Raw genomic sequence first — 7,852 nt, 5'->3', positions numbered from 1 at the left:
AATGGCATTTGGCATCTTATGAGTCATGGAGGAGATGTGACATTTAAATTTCATTCCAGTCTGGCCATTAGCACAATGCAGTGGAAAGAACACAGAACGGGAATCATGCTACCCACTCGTACTGGCCTGTGGGAGCTTGGAAGATACTCAGCTTATAAAGGCTTTTTTATTCCATTTGTTAAGTGGAAGAATAAGAATAATACCTCACTGGTAAATGTCTCTATATGTGAAGTGATTTTTCTTAATGGCTTAACTCATTCGCTTCTCTAAGACATTTGAAAATGTAATTTAGTCTCAGTTGCAGCATTTTCCCAACTTCCTGCACATGACTACTGTTTGTTTTTATTTCTTTTCAAACCAGACAACATTGAGCTTTCTAATAAAGATAGTGATACGTATATGTGACAATATCCCCAAACTTTCCCTATAAGTATGAAGGCATTTGGCATTGTTCACCAGCTAATGAAATGTAGCACAGGGGAGTGCCACATATTAATTTAGATTTTTTAAATAAATACTACAATAATAATTCATGAGGGAGAAGTTATTAATACCTAGCTTAGTTGAAGTGAGCTTATCTGGGCATACCCCCTGAGCTGTGCCCAGGTAGTTCTTCACTTTACCAGTCTTATTTGTAGATCCTGAGAAGATTGTGAAATTCTGAGAGGCTTCCCACTGCTTCTCTCTGATTTGAGCTGCAGTGAAACTCATAGGGCCAAACACGTGTGGTCCTTTAATGTGGAATTAAAGGCTAGACCTCAGGTATAAGAACCACCTCTTTTTACTCCTGTTCAAATATGTGTGGGATAGCGGTCCCTTACCTACCACCACTGCCATTTGTTTTCATGAAAAATAAGAGGCTACAGAAGATTTCTTCCATAGCAACATGGTATAGATATTTTTTTTTTCCCTCTAGTTTTCCATGGTGATGGTTTCTCTTCTATTTATGATTTAAAGCTGCAGTGATGTGACTGGTTTGACTTAAAGATGTACCTTACTCTTCAAGGTGAAGAATAAATACCAGATACAAGAAAAAATAGTAATAACTTGCCCCCAAGGAATACTGTAAGGGAAATATCAGCACCATAACATAAAGACATTTTGGAAGATGTGTGGTGGAGAGAGTGAGAGTGATAGTACTGATTTTCTCATCATACATAATCAAAAAGAAAAACAATCAAAAGTCAGCCTCTCCCAGAATGTACCTTCTAGGTTCAGGGAGAAGTGTACCATGGTGCTTTTAAAAAATCTACTAATTAGTAAATGGCATAATTTTTGTTGTTGTTGATTTTCTCAATTTTTAAAATTATTTATTCTTGAAGGATAATTGCTTTACAGAATTTTGTTGTTTTCTGTCAAACCTCAACATGAATGTTTTCATAGTCAAGAGGTCAGCCCTCTATGGTTAAATCCCCTTGTGCCTAAAAAAATTATTTTCAAGAATCTCCTCTACCTCCAATATATTATTTTAAAGAGATAGATGAAATGAAAAGATTATGAACTGAGAATGGAAAGACAAATTTGAGAGCTAGAGATACTGTGTACCCTTGGTAATATCTCTTGCCCTCTCTGAACAACATTGATATTGTCAGTAAATGTCAAAGATTCAATAAATACTCTAGAAACTACTTCCATTCTTGGAAATATACTTTCTTTTCATTTATGAAAACCTCCACAAAGATATAGTCAGAGGGCAATAGAAGAAACCTAATTCAGATAAATGTTCTCATGGATTGCATTTGCAGTTTGTTCTAGACCAGTTTTAAATTGGAATCATTAAGCTTCAACTCCCACGATGTTCCAGAGGAAATGATAAAGGTAGTTTTAGTAGACAATATCAGGAATAGAAAAATATCCATGGTTCATCATATTTTCCTGCAAGTTATATTGAGATTTTAGAAGAAAAGAAATAAACCAGGAAAATACATAGAATAGAATATAAATTTCATTCTACAGTACTATATATTCCACATGCTGAAATAAAGCTATCTAATAAAAGACCAAATAGAAGAAATAACAAGAATAAATTCACCTGCATGGGCATCAGTGTACTTATGAGTTACCACAAGATCCCTGGAATATGGGTCTTAAACAGATAATTGTATATATATATGTGTGTGTGTGTGTGTACATACGTACACACACACACACACATGCACACACATAGAACAGAGAGAAAACTGAAAAATTCAAACTGTTTCCCTGGGTTGGGAAGATCCGCTGGAGAAGGGACAGGCTACCCACTCCAGTATTCTTGGGCTTCACTTATGGCTCAGCTGGTAAATACTCCGCATGCAATGTGGGCAACCTGGGTTCGATCCCTAGGTTGGGAAGATCCCCTGGAGTAGGGAAAGGCTACCCACTCCAATACTCTGGCCAGAAAATTCCATGGACTATGCAGTCCTTGAGGTCGCAAAGAGTCGGATATGACTGAGCGACTTTCACTTTCACTTTCTTTGGTGAACAATTAAGGCTTGGACTGGAAATGTATCATTTAGATACTATCTTTCTTACAAGTAATTTAAAAGAAGTACTTTTAATAAATATACCCTCTCCTATATGGATGCTTTCCTAGCCTCCCTTATCCTTAATTATTCGCTCTTTTCTCACACTTTCACCCTAAGGTTTTTTACTTTTGGTTTATCATTGCACATTTCAATTTGTTTGTGTTTGTGCCAGTTCCCTATCAATTCCTGGAGTGTATCTTGGGTTCATTGTCAATGTCTCTTTTAGTTTTTTTGTTGCTACAACCCAGCAGGTTCCTGGTGTATATTGGGTATACACTAATGCTTGTGGAACCAATTTCAATAAATTATACTAAATTGTCCTGCCTTTAAACTTAACTTAAATAAAGTTAAGTTCATTTTAGAGAATATCATTAATAAAATTTTATTTCGCTAAGCGTGGGTATATATTAGGGTCAACTGATAAATTGTTAGAAGTATAGATTCCTGGACCATCTCAGGTACTGATTCAGTAAGAATAAAGCCAGGAATCTATAATTTGAAGAAATCTTCCTTATTTTTATTTAGCTTTTCTGGCTATAGCCGAGTGGAAGGTAATTTGCGCAAAGTGATATGAACTATGTGCTTTGAGGACACAGAGCAGGGAATTCTCAAGCATAGCCATCTCTAGTCTCTTTGGAACATGTATTTATCCTCAATGAGCTCCAGTTAAGATTTTACCTTTACCTGCTGAGGATAAGACAGGCTGTCTACTTCCCAAGTTCATTCATTCGTTCTTTCTTTCTCTCTTTTTTCTTTCTTTCTCATGCTGTGATAATGCGTAGAGCACCTCTCACATAGTAGAGGTTCAAAATGTTGTAGCAATGTTTATATTAGCCCTTTAGCCCACCCCAATGCTAACCTCCAGGAGGAGCTCTTTGATGCTGCTTCATTTTGTTCTTTGTCAAGGTCACATGAAGGATCCACTTTTTGGAATTTGTATGGCAGGGAAAAAGGAATAATATAGCTTCTCTTTCTTCTATACCTGGAGAAAATATTTAGGAAGGCTTTTTCCATCTTTAGAGAACCTCTGCTCAGGAAAGCTAAGAGATATATGGGGATAAATTCAGTTGAAAAGGTTAAGCTGGTGTAAATCTGTCCCAGTTATTAGTACAGAAGAGTAGAAGACATTCTGAAGCATTAGGTGGTAGATACCAGGTAAACAGATGGGCAATCAAACGTTGTCATCTTGAGGGGTGTCTGGTCACATGGTCACATCTCATAATAGGATCACAACAGAAAATATGACTGTGTATCACCAACTTGAGAATGCAAGTATTGGGAAATTAAAGATATGTCATTTCATTTGTTTGAAAACATATATTCATTGCAATCAATCTGCTACACATTGTACCAAGTACTGAGAAGAAAAGAATATAATTAATTATTGGTTCACAGCCTCTAGTACCTCAACAGTTTGGGGTAAGATCATCATATAAACACATCCATAGAATATTTTTTTAATGTTTTAAGAAGATTGTAGCAGAGAGAGTACAACTAGACATGGAAGCTGAGTAGAAGACTGTCACACCTAGCCTAAGAGTCAAAGATATGATTCCTGACCAAAGACCCATGAGGCACGTAGAAACTAATAAGTTGAAAATGGGCACATACGGGATTTTAGACTTTAGGAAGAGTTACAAATAGCAAAAGGGTTGTTCTTCCTTGAAGCCACTGAGAATATGTACTGGACCTTTATACATCTAAAGCTGTGTGGCCTCAAGCATGACATATAAAATCTCTGATTCCTTATCTGTTAGATGAGTTGCTAATAAAATCCTCACAGGGCTATTGGAGAATGAAATAGAATAATTTATATAAATAGTAACATACCAGTATCTCAAATTATCTAGCATAGAATTTCTTAAATTATCTAGCATACAGTTTGGGTATAGGAAACCAATTCCATTGAAAAAATGAACAGTATTAAGTTATGGTCACAATTATTTCAATTAACAAGTTTAATTTGTTTTAATAAACAAATTAACAAGCTTGTTTAATTTCTCCAATAAGTGATAATAATTTTTTGAGAAAATGTGGATCAGATCAGTCTTGATCTTTTAGGGTACACAAACCAAACTGACTTAGAATGGCTAAGATATGATCAAGTTAAAGAAAACAGTGATCTATTAAATATAAATAGGAAGGATTTTGCTTTTTGTTGACCCTTTATCATTCATCCCTGGGTGGGGACATAGTTCTTTTAAAGTTAAAAGATGTAGATCCTCAAGATATATTAATGCTCTTGTAGAATACAATGTTTGAGGAAATTAAAACAAATACTGGATGCTTGGGGCTAGTGCACTGGGACGACCCAGAGGGATGGTATGGGGAGGGAGGAGGGAGGAGGGTTCAGGATGGGGAACACATGTATACCTGTGGTGGATTCATTTTGATATTTGGCAAAACTAATACAATTATGTAAAGTTTAAAAATAAAATAAAATTTAAAAAAAAACAGAAAAAAAAATAAAAATAAAACAAATACAGTGATATCGCCACTGTATATGGAGTGTTCTAAGGGAAAAATGGAAAGAAAAGCTCAAGACAGAAATTGTCATCTTTGAATCTATATGTAATGCATATTTTTTGTGGGCAGTTGAAGATGAGGAATTTAAAGTGTTGAATGGTTAATTAAAGATGAAGAAAGTATGGCCTCTGACTCCAAAGATTTTAACCAAAGTGACACAGTTAGAAGTAAATCATTAATTAGGAATTCCATGAGTTCTATGGAAGAGTTGTTCCCAAACAGTAAAAGGAGGGTACTGTCCATTCTCCCTATTAAGAAAGAAGTCAAAGAACAAAGGCTTTACAAAGGGAGGAATGATTTGATCTGGAAAAATGAGAAAAAAAATTCAATACATTCTCATAGGATTGAGAGAAAGTGACATTCCAGAAAGAGGGAATAGCGTATGCAAAGGTCAAAGGATGTGTTTAGAGAATGATGAGCAATTCAGTATGACTGAAGTGCAGGCCGAGTGCAGAACTGCCTGGAAAGGCAAGTGAACATGTGCTCTCCAGGGGTTTTACAAGTAATGCCTAGGAGAGCCATTCAAGATGTCTACACATTTGCCTGCTTAATTTTTTGTTCTTCTTTCTATGTGTATAGGCAAGTAATAGACTTGTGTATCATCAAGTGTTGTTACATGCAATGTCCAATTTGATTCTCATATCTCTATGAAGTAGCCATGGCTAAGAATTTTGAAGTTTAGGAAAGAGATATCCAGAGAATGAAATCATTTGAGTAACCTCAGATTACTAACAGATCTGAGAATAATTTGTGTATGTTAAATACACAGTTTTAGTAGTAGTGCTGCTGCTACTGCTAAGTCGCTTCAGTCGTGTCCGACTCTGTGCGACCCCATAGACGGCAGCCCACCAGGCTCCTCCGGCCATGGGATTCTCCAGGAAAGAACACTGGAGTGGGTTGCCATTTCCTTCTCCAATGCATGAAAGTGAAAAGTGAAAGTGAAGTCACTCAGTCGTGTCCGACTCTTCGTGACCCCATGGACTGTAGCCTACCAGGCTCCTCCATCCATGGGATTCTCTGGGCAAGAGTACTGGAGTGGGTTGCCATTTCCTTCTCCAATGCATGAAAGTGAAAAGTGAAAGTGAAGTCGCTCAGTCGTGTCCGACTCAGTGACCCCATGGACTGCAGCCTACCAGGCTCCTCGGTCCATGGGATTCTCCGGGCGAAGAGTACTGGAGTGGGGTGCCATTGCCTTCTCCGTTAGTAGTAGTGAGGATTATCTAATTTCCTAGAAGAAAATGAAAGTAAAAAGTCAAATGAGATGTATAAAAAAAAAATTGAATAGAAGTACATATAATGTAAGACAAAGTCAAGCCAAAATATTGGACATCCAGAACAATTGGAATCATGATTGAAAGCCACTGGATCAATCCTGTCTCTATCACTCTCTTTATGCCACATTATTTTTTTTTCTCCACAGATACGTTTTTTTTTCTCTGCAGATTTTTCTTTTTTTTTTTTTCCTCTGTAAATTTTTCTTTGTTTCTTTTCTCTGCAGTTTCACGTACTGGGAAATATGACCACAGACAAATTCTATTTTTATATTGTATGACTGACCCAACACTTTATCTGGTCTTGTGGTAAAGAAAAAGGAAATTGGCTAGGTGCTCAGCTCTGGATGAATCAAGTCAGATGCAGTGTGAAGGAGTAGACTTTACACTGTGGTTAGGGGTAGAGTTTATGTGGTTGACGGGAAGAACATTCAGTCCCGGAGGTGACCACAAAAGAGTCGACTTTTCATTTCTAAAGCTATGGTATGTTAAGTAAAATGTGCAGGAGGGTTCTTTTTATTAACATGACTTTGAACTACAATAATGATCTGTAAGTATTTCTGTTCCCAAGCTAAGCTGCAGTTACCTCCTTCTGCCTGTGAGATACCCAGCCATCATTTCCCTCCCTTGGAAATCTCTAAGAATTGTGTGATATGATAGGTACAGTATTGTTTAGCCAACCAAAAAGATGATGGTTCCATATATAGCTGAATCATTAATTTGGTAGTTTTATTGTATATCCATCCTTTTATCTATCTGAGCCTATAATTTCCATAGCAGGAAAATAGGTATAATAATGCCAGCTTTGTAAGGATGTCTGGATAACTGGAGTTGGCAAGGCAGTTGACACAAAAATAGTCTCTCTTTAAAATGAAAAGATAAATTTCTCAAGCAAGACAAAACAAAATAAGTTGGTTCAATTCAATGTAGTGTCCATGAATGCAGTTACCTGGCTTACCTTCATTTCAGTTCAGTCGCTCAGTCGTGTCCGACTCTTTGCGACCCCATGAATCGCAGAACGCCAGGCCTCCCTGTCCATCACCAACTCCCAGAGCTTACTCAAACTCATGTCCATCGAGTCAGTGATGCCATCCAGCCATCTCATCCTCTGTCATCAACTTCTCCTCCTGCCCCCAATCCCTCCTAGCATCAGGGTCTTTTCCAATGAGTCAACTCTTCACATGAGGTAGCCAAGGTATTGGAGTTTCAGCTTTGCATCAGTCCTTCCAATGAATACCCAGGACTGATCTCCTAATAGACTGGTTTGATCTCCTTGCAGTCCAAGGGACTCTCAAGAGTCTTCTCCAACACCACAGTTCAAAAGCATCAATTCTTTGGCACTCAGCTTTCTTCACAGTCCAACTCTCACATCAGTACTTGACCACTGGAAAAACCATAGCCTTGACTAGACGGACCTTTGTTGGCAAAGTAATGTCTCTGCTTTTGAATATACTATCTAGGTTGGTCATAACTTTCCTTCCAAGGAGTAAGCGTCTTTTGATTTCATGGCTGCAATCACCATCTGCAGTGATTTTGGAGCCCCAGAAA

The sequence above is a fragment of the Bison bison genome, unplaced genomic scaffold, assembly GCF_000754665.1.
Source record: "Bison bison bison isolate TAMUID 2011002044 unplaced genomic scaffold, Bison_UMD1.0 scf7180017864179, whole genome shotgun sequence".
In the NCBI taxonomy this organism is placed as follows: domain Eukaryota; kingdom Metazoa; phylum Chordata; class Mammalia; order Artiodactyla; family Bovidae; genus Bison; species Bison bison.
The sequence above is the reverse complement of the archived record's forward strand: the minus strand, read 5'-3'. Positions refer to the sequence as shown.